General features: G+C 44.0%; 1 long non-coding RNA gene across 2 annotated transcripts in view; it reads right to left on the reverse strand.

The window, feature by feature from the left end:
• Positions 1 to 2241: 2241 nt before the first annotated feature.
• The window catches only part of LOC114806325, a 44371-nt gene continuing 32155 nt past the window's right edge, over positions 2242 to 14457 (reverse strand). The window contains exons 1-3 of one of the 2 annotated variants that reach the window (XR_003754350.1): positions 8646 to 8727; positions 5045 to 5118; positions 2242 to 2356 (exon numbers count right to left, since the gene is read on the reverse strand). This is a non-coding gene — a long non-coding RNA (uncharacterized LOC114806325). Of the gene's footprint in view, positions 2357 to 5044; positions 5119 to 8645; positions 8728 to 14457 lie in introns of those variants that run through there. The other variant, XR_003754349.1, reaches the window with a different exon arrangement.

Below are 14457 nucleotides of genomic sequence, written 5' to 3' on the forward strand. Positions count from 1 at the left end.
TGCCGATGGGAGTTTCTGGCCAGCAAAAATACATCATCCAGATCCAGTCGGGCCAGGAACTCCCATAGATGGCCTGCAAAGGCCAATCCTGATGTGATTGGGCGATCAGATAACTGTAGTTGCACAGGTAGCTGTCCACCATTTTGTGAGGCCAGTAGCAATAGTGGTTGCCCAGCCCCTCATTCCCAGGATAATTGGCCCTTTCAGTTTTGGCTTGTTCCATCCCAGAGGTAGCCAGTTTGGTTATAATTGGCCAGTGGTGGCAGGACTGGTGGCAGAGTACTGAGGTGTCAGTGAAGACAGTGTTACCATAGTAAATGCCTCCCCTTCCTCTCTTTCTCTTGTCCTTCCTTTGCATTGACTCAAATCAATCAGTCAACAGTATTATTGAGCACTTAGTGCCTGGGAGAGAAGAGTGCAAAAGTTACTATGTGCCATGCATTGTGCTAAATGCTGGGGGGTAGATGCAAAATAATTAGATCACATACAGGCCCTGTCTCACATGAACTCATAATCTTAAACAAGTAGGGTCAGCAGCTACTTTTCCCCCACATTGCAGATAAGAAAATGGCCTATGACTTGCCCAGGGTCATCCAGTAGGCCAATAGAAGAGTGGGATTAAAACCCAAGTCTCTTGACTCCCAGTTTTAGGCTCTTTCCACTAGGCCATGCTGCCTTTCCACTTTATTTCTTCAAACATTTGGCAGGGGGTGCTTATTATGGTACTACATAGCAGCATCCTAAATGTACTAAACGCTGTGGTGGATACGAGAAAATAGGGTGGGACACAGTCTTTGTCCCATATGGGGCTCACTGTCTTAATCCCCAGTTTACTGATGAGATAACTAAGGCAAGAGAAGTTGTCCAAGTCTGCAAGCTCCCTGTAAGCAGGGAATGTGTCCGTTAATTGTTGTACTGTACTCTCCCGAGTGCTTAGTATAGTGCTCTGCACATAGTAAGTGCTCAATAAATATGACTGGCTGACTGACACAGCAGACAAGAAGCAGAACTGGGATTAGAACCCAGGTCCTTCTGATTCCCAAGCCCCTGCTCTAGCCACTAGGTCATACTCAGGGTTCTTGAAACTCTGGCTGAGGGGCCATGAGACACTCTCCTCTATTTTTTCTTTCCCTTTCTGGCCCTATGGGTTTCATGTTCCATAGACACTTCTGGGGTTGGGGAATCTGGTGTCCAAGACAGTGGATGGGAGAATATAAATAGAAATGAAAGTAGTACCAAAAAATAACATTGATAAGTCTGCCAGTAACAAAACTACAACTTGAAAATATCTCTATGTCAAAGTGATGCTACACAAATTATTCACTAATCCTAGACTCGAGAATGCATCCTCGTTGTGGGCAGGGAACATGTCTACCAACTTTGTTATACTGTATTCTCCCAAGTGCTTAGAACAGTGCTCTGCACACTGTAAGTGCTCAATAAATACTGCTGATGGATTGATTGACTGATCATAAGGAAATACACAGGATTGTTTCAAAAGTCTGTAGCTAAGCCTTTTTTTCCCCACTGATGTTGGACTGGTGCTGTCCATTTCCTGACTGAATGTTACTTGTTCACTTTAAAGGCCTGAACAACAAGAACAAATCAGATAATCACCTTCGTTCATGGTGGGAAAACATGTCAAGACTCTTAAATGTAAAAGTTAATACACACAAGACTTTTAAACATCTCATATTTCAGATTCCAAGAATGTGAAACTCAGAAAATTTCTGAAGAAGAATCTTGCTCTAATACAGTAACAATACTCAAACCACCAGAATGAGTGCAAGAAGCAATGTGGTTTAGTGGACAGAGCACAGGCCTGGGAGTCAGAGGACAAGCTTGGGAGTCAGAGGAACTGAGTTCTACTTCTGACTCTGCCACTTATCTGTTGTGTGACTTGGGGAAGTCACTTCACTTCTCTGTGCTTTAGTTTCTTCAAATGAAAAATGAGGACTCAATACTTAGATTGCGAGCCCCATGTGGACAGGGAACGTGTCTGACCTGATTACCTCATATCTACCCCAGTGGTTGGAACAGTGCTTGATACATAGTAAGCGTTTAAAAAATTACATTAAAAAAAATGGTTGTACCATAAGACCTTCCTCATACATCTCTGTTGCTTTGCCAATCCACAACACTGCACTCTCATTCCAGTATCCTTCAGAATTAGGTTCTCTCTTTAGTGAGCAAGTGGTGAGGGGAGCCGAGCTAAGACCACACAATTCATCTTACTCGTGTCCATAGGCGGTTTCAGTCCAGGCTGTACAGAACAAGTTGGCTGTGGGCCAGCTAGTCCTTAGAGCCAATATCCACCATCATTTTAGATCCATCTTCTCCACTGGAGAATTGAAATCTGTGGGAGAAGCCATAATAGTCAACAAAGGCTTCTTTGTTGTGTGACGTCATCAGTGCATGATGTCACTGAAGTCCAATATGGCAGGCAAAGTTTAGAATCTCCTGCGTGGGAGACTGAGGCATGCTGACACTTGTTGGCCTTTTGGGGGTCTGGCTGGAGCTGAGAGTGGCTTAGGTCAGCAGCCTTATCAGCATCAGGACTCTAATTACCATACTAAAGTATAAAATTGCCGGTTCATTGGGTACCTTAGGGGAATGACTGTGTCCCTGAGACAGAAGCTGTTATTGTCCAGACCAGAAGGGGTGAAATCTTACAAATACAATTCTTGCCTCAAAGGGCATTTCTTTCTCTGAAGCTTTGCTAGACAAAGAAACATTTCTCTGGGCGGCTGAAGCAAGATTGGCCTTTCTTAAAAAAACTGTGATATTAACAGAAACCAGCTCTCAGCAGCTCCGACCCCCTCTAAATAGAAAGCTGAGGGTGAAAATAAATAAAATTCGGGTGGATGGGAGTTGAAATACAGTTCTTGTGAGGGTCTTCTGTTTGTCCCAGCAAAGTCGATTAAACAAGAGATTCTATGACCAACCAAATTGGGTGGTTTGTTAATAATTGAAAATTGTTAATAATCAGAGAAGCAGCATGGCGCAGTGGATAAAGAATGGGCCTGGGAGTCAGAAGGTCATGGGTTCTAATCCCAGCTCTGCCACTTACCTGCTGTGTGACCTTGGGCAAGTCACTTCACTTCTCTAGGCCTCAATTACCTCATCAATAAAATGGGGAGAGAGACTGTGAGTCCCATGTGGAACAGGGACTATGTCCAACCCAATTTACTTGTATCTACCCCAGTGCTTAGTACAGTGCCTGGCCCACAGTAAGTGCTTAGCAAATACCACAATAATAATAATAGTAGTAGTTATTATTATTATTATTTTGGTATTTGTTAAGCACTTGTTATGAGCCAAGGTCTGTACTTAAGTGCTGGGGTAGAAACAGTATCTGCAGAAGGGACACAATCCCTGTCCCACCCACAAGGGCTTACAGTCTAAGTGGACTAGTTATATTTCTGGTGTTTCAGTTGAAGTTTTTGATCTTCACCAGTTAAGGGAGGGGAGCAGAGCAGGAATGCCCAGAGGAAGGCACTGATCACTCTCTCCATCCCTGGGAGTCAGTAGGCATCAGCTTCATTTTACTGATAAAGAAACTGAGGCACAGAGTGGTTAAAGACTTGCCCCAGGTCACACAATAACTTGGAAAAAGAATCAGTGTTTAGTATAGTGCCTGGCACACTGTAAAAACAATACCATAAAAAACAAAGAGCCAACAAACAAAAAAACCCCCCCAGAGCTCCTGAAACTTGTTCCTGGACTGCATCCAATAGCCAGCTACTGTGGGGGCTGGAAGTCCAGGCCCTGGGCAGCCTCTAGGTAATCTTTACGGGGCACAAGTTACTGTCTCTGGTAGGGAAAGGATAGGAGCTCATGGGGAGTGGCAGGTTAAGAAAGGGGACCTGGAGAGAGTATTCCCAGGAGTAAGTAGAAGCTGGGAGCTGTTTGCCAGGAAGGAGGAGGGAGAAACATAACCAAAGTGTAAAAGCGGAAAGGGGAAGGAGTGTAAATAAATATCAGAGGGGGTTGAGGGGGTGTTGGGGTAGACAACCCATGCCCAGTACAGCAGCTTTTGGCCTGCCAGGAAAATGCCCCAAAATAAAATGTGAAATGCTTGGCTCTGAGGCTGGGTCTGCCCCCCAGATTCCCTTGTGGCTGCAATCATTGACTGAGCAGGGTAATCTGACCATGGGGGAGGGGATGGGGGAGCACTCATTTCAGCCCCTCACTGGTCCAGTCCATTGCAAGCTCTGCTAACCCACAGATAATGGGCCCCTTGAGGAGCTGAGCTGGGAAACCTGCAGAAACCCAATCCCACTTCCTCTCCACAGCCTTACCTGCCACAGCACCTGTGAAATGCACACACTTTCAGGAGGCTGAAAGTTGATGTGGGCTGGGAAACAGCTCACTCCAGAACCAGGCCTGGGTGAGCCCATGCCCGGGCAGAGAGAATGTTTGAAGAAGTCTAGGCCTCTGGATGGACCCTCCACCCTCAACCCACCTCAAATGGAGACTCTGTTTTCAACAGATTTCTACTGGATTTCTGCGGGAAGGAAATAAAATAAACAATCCTGGACCATGAGCCAGGCGGAGACAAGGCTACAAGAGTGGATGGTAAAGGTCAAACCACAGTCTTGCACAAGAGAAACTCTCCTTAGCCGGGGCTCTTGCCTCAGGTGGATTTCTTCAAAACTGCTGCGGCCTGGGATCCCTTTTCTTTCTGCAGAGGCAGGCTCAGGGCTGCAACCTGGGGTAAAAAAGGTCCAAGCTCCCACCTGATTTGAATAGCTTTATATATTGTTTTGACTGTTGTTCCTTTGACAGTAAAATGACTAGAAAACTTCCCCTGGAAGGTTCCAGTCCCTGGAAAAACTGGAAAAATGACTGGTTGAGCCCTTCCAAAAAGGAAGAGGGATTGCAAGAGGACCGTCCCTCTGTGATGGAATTCAACTCATCAAACGTAGTTTAATTCTATTTGGTCGGCAGCTCCCCTTGGGTGCAAATGTCTCAGTTGAGCCTGTTTTTGTATCTCTGTGGAACAATGAGATCTGTTTGGTACAAAGACCCCGAGCACACTTACCGCCCAGGGACTGAGAGCCGGGAAAATGTCCCCAGAGATTTGCGGGAATAAAGTTGGAAATTCTGTCTTCTCACCTTTCAAAAGAAGAAGAATATGAATTAGGAAAGGGGCTGAGTTCGAAAATGAGATTAGTTCAAAAATGAGATAACTACAAAGATTTGTGGGTGAGAAATAAAGAGAAAGCGGTTGAATGCCAAAAACTGACAAGAGTGTTTGCAGATATCCTTAGAGAAAAGAATGCAAACAAGTGGATTTTCAAGGACACAGGAAATGAAGAGAAAGATCGTGAGAAATTTTAAGAATATGAATCCTCCAGGGAGGGGGAAGGGTGTACCTCATTCCAAGAGTAGTCCCTAAGCAATGTAGCCTAGTCGAAAGAGCACAGGCTGAGAATCAGAGGCCCGGTGTTCTAATTCCCAGCTCCATCACTTGTCTGCTCTGTGACCTTGGGTAAGTCACCTAACTTCTAGGTTCCTCAGTTTTCTCATCCAAACAATGGGAATTAACTGTTCTCGCTCACCCTTAGACTGAGCCCCATGTGGGACAAGGACTGTGTTTGACCTCACACTTAGTACAATGCTTGGGACATAGTGCTTAATGAATACCACTATTATCATTATTATTATTCCATAGACTAGCCTTCGATCATGTCACTTCAGCAGCCATTCTTAGTCTTTAGGTATATATTGATACACATACCCCATTCAATTATTCATTAATTTATTCATTTCCCCATTATTTTGCTTACCAATTATATCTATATGTTTTCTCCTACTCCCACTGCATGTGTGTGTGCATCTATGTGTCTGTATATACCTATATATGCATATATAGATGTATGTATATATTTATGCACACATCTGTAAATATATGAAATATCTGTACCTCAATCAATAGTATTTACTGAGCACTTACTGTGTGCAGAGCACTGTACTAAGCATTTTGGGAGAGTACAATACAACAGAGTTGGTAGACACATTCTTATTTCTTATTCTCTTCCTCCATTAGATTGTAAGCTTCGTAAGAGCAGACACTCTGTTATTGTGGTGATTTTGCTCCCAAGTTTCTTGTCTAGTGCTCTGACCAAATAAATACTCAGTAAATACTAGATGTCAATCAATCACCTAATAGCATTTATTGAGCACTTACTGTGCTATTAGTCTAAGTTCTTGGAGAACTACAATAGCATTTTATTCAAATTCTATTGAGTAATGTGGGCTTTCAACTTTGTAAAACCATTAGCTAGGGAGATAAGGCACTTGAAGGGGAAAGGTTCTGTGATAACTCCGAGTTTGCTAGCCATGTGCCACCAAAGCTCATAAAAATTTTAAAATTCTGTACTTACACTTTTCTCTCCAAATTTGTCATTTAAATCATGTAAATCTTTTTCATATTTGCCAAGAAGCAGCAATAAGAAAGGGGCAGTTCATTGTACTCACTGTTAGCTATTCAACAGTCTATTCTATTCAATGCTAGCCTCATTCACAGGAGGAATGAGGCTAGTAGGAAGAGGTATCTCCAGCCTCATCTCTCCTGCCCTACTGCTTGTGGGTCCCAGACTCAGGTCTCCCAGAACTGGGTGGGAGAAGGAAGGGGAGATCTAAGCTTGAATTACCACCCTCCTGGGGCAGAATTTGTCTGGGGAATAATAGTGGCCACTGTGGTACTTAAGTGTGTACTACATGCCAAGCACTGTATTAAAAACTGGGGTAGATGCAAGATAATGAGATCAGACACTGTTCCTGTCCCTCTTGGGGTTCACAGTCTAAGTAGGAGGGAGAACAGATAGTTAATCCCTACTATATGAGGAAACTGAGGCACAGAGAAACTGAGGCACAAATGAGGAAAATGAGGCCAAAGTCACAGAACAAACAAGTGGCGGAGCCAGGATTAGAACCCACGTCCTCTGACTCCCACACCTGTGCTTTTTCCTCTAGGTAACTTAGCCCAAGGACATGCTAAAGATACGTCAGACATGCCCATGAACCTCATGTACAAAGTAAACAGAGCATAAACAAAGAGAAGCAGCATGACAGTGGATAGAGCACGGGCCTGGAAGTCAAAAGGTCTTTAGTTCTAATTGCTGCTCCACGATGTGTCTGCTGTTTGACCTTGGGTAAGTCACTTTACTTTTCTGTGCCTCAGTTCCCTCATTTGTAAAATGGGGATGAAGACTTGTGAGCCCTATGTGAGACGTGGACTATGTCTCACTTGATTACCTCTTCACTTAGTACAGTGCCTGGCACATAGTAAGCACTAACAAATACCATGGAAAAAAATACCTGATGCTCAACAATAAGCAGATTTGGGGAAAGAATTTGGAGCAAGAACAGGGAAAGGAGGGATCCAGGATCTGGAGTCTAAAGGAAGAGAATCAATCCAAACAATCAATCAGTGGTATTTGAGGGCATCCTCTGAGCAGAGCACTGTATTAACTGCGCCTGCAAGTACGACAGAAGCAAAATATACCACCAATCCGTATCCTCAGGAAGCTCGCAATCTAATGAGGAAGGTAAGCAAACATTAAATATTTACAAATAGTGGGAGCAGAAAGAATAATGAGGACATAACATGTAGGAGCAGCGAGTATGTCTGGATGAAATGGCTGAACAAATAATTGAATGCACAATTGAAAATACTTTATAAATAAATACATAAGTGCTAAGGGGTGGCTATTAGTTTTACATGAGAGGAATTCATCAGGGAAAGGTTTTTGGAGAAAGTGGGATTTTAGGAGGGTTTTGAAGATGGTGAGAGTTGTGATCTGGTGGATTCGGGGGGGAAAGGAAGTCCAGGCAGGGGGAACAGTATGAGCAAGATGTTGGACAGGAGAAGTTGAGGAGAAGGTGAGCTGGGGGAGGAATCAGGAGTGTCAAGTATTGAGTAGTAGGAGAAGAGCAGTTATGTAAACTGGAGAAAAATGGTGGAGAGCTCTGAAGCCAAGGTTAAGGAATTTCTGCAAAAGGAAATGAGTATCAGAGGGAATGATATAAAGTAGTGAGGACAAGGTGAGGAGGTAGGTTTGATCCCTAGGTACTTATACTTGTGGGATAGGCTAGAAACATAACTGAACCTTAAAATAATTGGCAGAAAGATTGATATCTGTAGAATAAAGGTAACCCTGGCCAATGGGAGACTAGGAAAACCATTTACTCTTTAATGATGAAAATTTGAAAATTTTCAAATCAGCGATAACTGGTCACGTTGGAAGGGTGCTCAAAATGGAAATGCAGAATATTAGAATGAAAGCCTTATGTATTTAAAATCAATTTTTATGATGGCCTAGAAAAAATATTTCTAGTTTAAAATCTCTGGGGCAAATGAGGTGATAAATGTCAACGTACTCTGGAATATATAATTCAAAGGCGCATTAGCGTCTTTCCATAAAACTTTGAGTGCTAAGCCAGGAAGTGTGTCCTGGATGGATTAACTGATTTTGACTATCCCACTCCAAAAATCTTTGGCCTAATCTTTCAGCTGGTCTCTTCACCCTTGAACACTGTTCAGAGCAAACCTCTACCTGGCTGTACTAATGTACTCCCCCACCTTGCTTTTAATTCTACTCATTAGTGTAATGTAAGATCTGGGAAAAGTTTCTCACCAGCACTATGTTCTTCACTTTAAGAATTAGCCCTCCTGTTGGTCCAGTGGAAAGGACGCTGGGTTGGGAACCGGGAGACCTGAATCCTGGTCTTGGTTCTGCCTGCTGGAGCTATGTCAACAAAGGCAAAGGATTACGATCAAAGCACCATCTAGGGTGAGTTCTGTGAGGTGAACAGACCGACAGCTATCTGAAAATTAGCTGGCTAACAGGGGTGGCAAAAACCAAAGTGGCTGCCAAGAGAACCAGGTCTCGGTGTTGTAGCTGACAGCACTGGCATTATGCTGGGGTCCTTTTGACCATAGATGTGTGTAGGAAACCCTTTTTTGTGGTCTTACATGTTGCTTTTCTAAAGAAAGCAACATGTCCCAGCAGGAACATGACTGGGAGGAAGAAAGTGCAAGTGCTGCTATGTAAACCACCAGACCTATAAATCAATAATCACTTATTCCTCACAGGCTCTTGGACCGAAAGTCTCAGGGAGGAGTTGCATCGGTCAATCCTGGGAGACTCCGACATCAGCACTTTTAGAATCAGGAAGCTGATCCCACAAGGCACCCATCAGAAAGGCACCAACTTTTACTTTTTGTTAACTTGAGCGAGAAACTTCTGGGTTAATAGCTCAAGAGCACAAAGGGCTCTATTTATCCATTTACAGCCAACTCCTGATTATTCAGGGGCCAGCTATCTGGTTTGTGGATTATCCAGAACTCCTGTTCCCCCTCCTCCCTTGCTCCCAAGCTCCTTGTTATCTGCCCTCTGACCAATTCAGTGTGCTCATTAGCACCTCCACCAGTCAGCCAGTGGCAGAGCCAAAAATAGGCTCTGGATAAAGTCATTTTGATTTGGCAGGTGACGCTGAATTGGACAAGGACAGAATTTAAGATTCGCTTGGAGAAATGGTCCTACAAAGACAAGATGAAATTCAAAAAGCATAAAGTTCAAGGTACTACCCAAAAACCTTGAAGCAGCGTGGCTCAGTGGAAAGAGCCCGGGCTTGGGAGTCAGAGGTCATGGGTTCGAATGCCGCCTCCACCACTTGTCAGCTGTGTGACTTTGGCCAAATCACTTAACTTCTCTGGGCCTCAGTTACCTCATCTGTAAAATGGGGATTGAGACTGTGAGCCCCACATGGGACAGGGACTGTGTCCAACCCGATCTGCTTGTATCCACCCCAGCACTTAGTACAGTGCCTGGCACATAGTTAAGTGCTTAACAAATGCCATAATTATTATGATTATTAATTATTAAAACAAACCCAAAGAGAATAGGCTAGGTGTCATCCATCTGGAATAGGGGAGGATCAGGGGGAAGTACTGAATGACCTCTAGAAGATGTCCCTTCCAATCCTATGATTCTGAGAGTCTGTTTTTTTGTGGGGGTTTCCACTTCAATCCCCTCCAGAATTTGAGCCCTATTTCCAGTCCTCCTCAGTGGATAAGGAAATCTGTGGACTTTTTATGAAATATTTGAAGCTTTGTGTAAGTCCTTTAGCTCAACAGATCTGTCTTTAGCCCTTGCACAGTTGTCCATTCAAATGAGGATGGTAGACCCCATTGGCACCTGGGATGGTCAAACCCCCTTTCTCCCCACTGTCCCTACAGGATGCCGGCCCTGTCCAGAGATTGTCTCCCGACTTCAGTAGGTGAACCCATGACTCATCTATGACTTGGAAGGGCTTTGTTAAGCATGTGAGAGAGTATCTTCCTGATAAGCTGGCCCCCTATGACACTCACAGATCAAACAGTAAGTATTTCCTGAGTACCTACTGTGCATGGAAAACTCATCATCATCATCAACAATGGTATTTATTGAGTGCTTACTATGTGCACAGCACTGTACTAAGTGCTTGGGAGAGTACAATACAACAGAGTTGGTAAACACATTCCCTGCCCACAATGATGGTGCAAAGTGCTTGGGAGAGCATACTAGAAAGAGTAGACAAGACCCCTGACCTCAAAGAGTTTATAATCTAGAGGGGGAGACACACACTAAAAGAAATTGCATGTAGGATATAATAAAATATTAAGACATTTTCATAAATGTTACTGCCACTGTGGGTATTAAAGTGCTTAGGAAATATTGAAATGGCAGTTGGGGATAAGGCAGAGAGACTAGCAATCTGGGAAGGCCTGCTAGAGGAAATGTTATTTCAGAAGGGTCTTGAATATAGGAGAATAGTAGTATATCAGATACACCTTTGCCAACCGGGAAGCTGCAGATGTATACGTTGTTCGGCTTATACTTGTTATCTAAAATAATCTTATAATGGGCTCAACTCACGGAAAGCACTTAATAAATATTAGTTCTATTATATCCTATGGAATTTTTATAGAAATATACAAAATACAGAGTGTGTCGCTGGGGAAACCCCTAACTACCCCCACTCTTCTCCAAAGTCTTTGCGTTCTTCTCCCTGGCCCCTGTGAACACAAGTGCCGCTTTAGAGTCATGGCACTTGGCCGCAAGAGCTGCGGAGGAGGGAGTCTTGGCATTTAAAATGAGAATACTGGTCATACGAGGGACAGACCTGCAGAAAACAAGACTGTCCAGTATGAAACTAGACAAATGGTCACCTTCTTTCCAGGTTCCAGAGAGAAAGCCACTCCTAGTTCCCTGGGCCTGGACCAGCTGCCTCTAAAACTCAGGGAGTGAAACTTAAGGGGGAGGACTCATTCATTCAGTCATTCAATCGTATTTATTTAGCGCTTACTATGTGCAGAGCACGGTACTAAGCGCTTGGAAAGTACAATTTGGCAACAGATACAGACAATCCCTGCCCAGTGACGGGCTCGCAGTCTAATCGGGGAAGACAGACAACAGAACGAAATAGGCAGCGCTGGGTCACTCCCCAAAGACAGTGGAGTCTCTGGCTCTGACCAACTCCATACGTCAAGAGACAGATCCCAAGAGGCAGAACAATCCAAACAGGCCCAAGGGGACCAAATTTTGGTCAGGAGAAATGACCTGAAAAGGCAGGGAGAATGGGCCCTCTCCCCAGGTACCAGGAGAATGCAGCGGGTCAGACTTCCTCAGGTCACTTCCCAGACAGGGAGGGTTCAGCTGCATTATTTAATCCCCAAACCAGTCTGTCTTCAGGGGGACTCAGTAAGGGGTCCCTGGGTGCCATCTAGAGGATTACAGAAATCTAACAGCCCTGCCCCATCTCATCTGGGGGAATCCCTTCTCCATTTTGCATAATGTTCTTGGTTTTACCTTTTCCAGCAGAGAGCGATCACATCTGCTTGGCCCGTCCCCTCTGCCTTCTCCTCCCTTCCCCCCACCCGCTACAAAGACTAAGCAGCAAATAGATGCTTGTTGCCAAGGAGAGAGGAACTCCCTCCTCCTCTCCCCCCTCTTCCTCCCATCCCCTCCAGCTCAGATCAGGCTTTCTGTTCTTCTCTGCCCTTCGGTCTGAATAAGTGGAAAACTTTCAACTCGCGTAAGATATCAGGCAGGGAATCAATTTGATCATCATCAATGGTATTTATCGAGCACTTACTGTATGTAGAGCACTGTATTAAGTGCTTGGGAGAATACAATGCAATAAAACTTGGCACCATAACTGTAGCATTAAAGACTAAATCAGTATTATGGTTGTGAAACTCTCTCAGACTCCTTCCTCAGAATATCAGATATTTAATCAATCAATGGTATTTATTTGAGCGCTTTCTGTGTGAGAAGCATTTACTCCACTAATCCTTTACGAGAAAATTATCGACTCGGAGAGGCAGCACAAACAGTAGAAGAAGCTGGCCAAAGCAGCCTGACCTAGTGGAAACAGCACAGGCCTGGGAATCAAAAGAACTGGGTTTGAATCCTAGCTCCACCACTTGCCTGTGCTATGAACTTGGGCATGTCACTTAACTTCTCTGTGCCTCACTTTGTTCAACAGCAAAATCGGTATGAAAAGCCTGCTCTCCCTCCTACTTAGTCTGTAAGCCCCATGTGGGACAGGGACTATTTCCAACTTGATTAACTTGTATCTAGGATAGTGCTTGACATAAAGTGCTTAACAAATACAAATTTTTAAATTGAGTAGGCATCACCCCTCCTAAAGTTAAATCTTATAAATATATCAAATGTTACTCCAGAAGACTTGCAGTGATTGGTTTACTCTCAGGGAAGAGTCATATCCTTGGCCTGCACCTGAACACTTGTTAGAGGCAGGGGGAGTTCCATTAAGGACAGCTTGGAGCAACTCCTGTTTTCTGGAAGAAACAGGAAAGAGAAGCCCATGGAGCAGATGAAGCAGAGTAAGAGTACAAGAGAGGAAAGAGAGGGAGTCAATCAATAGTATCTATTAAGTGCTTACTCTGTACAGGTCACTGAATTAATGCCGAATGGTATTATTCCCCTTGCTGTAGGCACCAAAAGTCAAAGAGTTTATCCTAAATCCCTGGGACAGCACTCCAGCTCCACAGGCCAGGAAATAACCCAGGTCTCTTGTCCTTGGCAGTTGTAAGGCTGCAGGGACAGTTGAGAAGTTTACAACAGCCCTCACTGCTCTGTGTGGAGGGAGGACAGGGGCATCAGTCTTGAGGCTGGAGTCCTGTCCCCCCTCCGCCCTGCTTATAAAGGCCTAGACCTGCCCAGTCATCTTGGTATCTCTGCCTGCTCTAGTAGGGACAAACCAGAGCCAGGTTATTCTTCTGAACAACACATTTCATCTTACCCCGCCTGTTGTTCTTACCTCTCTTAATTAGTGATAGTATTTAATTAGTAATAGTATTTTATAGTGCTCTGTATGTATTAAGCTATGGGAAAGAGTATTCAGGTGAGAATTAGGCATGGAACCTGTCCCTCCAGGGGCTTACCTTTCTATGTCAGAGAGTCCAGTGGGGTAACATGAGCTTATGGAAGGATTCTAAATAGGTTTAAAAAAAAAAATCCCGATTCCAGTAGGCAAGTCAGGCAGAAATCTAAAAATGTAACAACCTCATCTATAACATACCTATTTATCTTATGATGCTGTACCTTCATAATGATTACTTTACTAGAGCTATGCAGTGCAATTATGTCATCTAATTTTGGGTCATTCTATGTACACTCACCTGGCCTTGCTGATGCTTCCAAGACATCTTGTTTTTTTGAATGATGTCAAAGCTCTGCAGATCTCAAGTGCAACATGTAGGATTTGTGTCAGTGAACCAGGGCAAGAACAGAGGAGCCTGGAGTCCAAAAGCCTCAGGACTACTGTGAAACCATATGAGGGGCAGGGGGAGCAGGCAGGAACATCAGAAAAGAATGATAGGAAAAAAAAATTGGGTAATGGTAGGAATAGCCATCATCTGAGATCAACAAAGACGATGGCCGCGGCTCATGATGCTTTATTTTATTTCATTCTCTACTAAAAGAGACTGCAGGGAAGCTGGGAAGAGGACTGCTGGAAAATACATTTAGTTTATTTCGATACTGTGATTTGACATTTCATTATTCTGGTTTGACTGTGAGACTTTTTTTTTTAAATGGTATTTGTTCAGCGTACACTATGTACCATATCTTATTAGCTTGAATCTACCCCAGCGCTTAATACATCTGCCAGACACTGCATTATGCATTGGGGTAAGATACACACATGGACAGAGTCCACGTCCCAAGTGGGGCTCGCAGTCTTAATCTCCATTTTACAGATGAGGGAGCTGAGGCACAGAGAAGCTTAGTGACTTGCCTTAGATCACACAAGAGACATGTGGCAGGGACAGGATTAGAACACAGGTCCTCTGAGTCCCAGTCCCATGCTCTTTGCACAAGTTCAGGCTGCTTCTCAGCTGCCTCTAAAAACACCACGTGTTGTTGCTATTTGTTAAAC

The sequence above is a fragment of the Ornithorhynchus anatinus genome, chromosome X1 (genome assembly GCF_004115215.2).
Source record: "Ornithorhynchus anatinus isolate Pmale09 chromosome X1, mOrnAna1.pri.v4, whole genome shotgun sequence".
NCBI lineage: Eukaryota > Metazoa > Chordata > Mammalia > Monotremata > Ornithorhynchidae > Ornithorhynchus > Ornithorhynchus anatinus.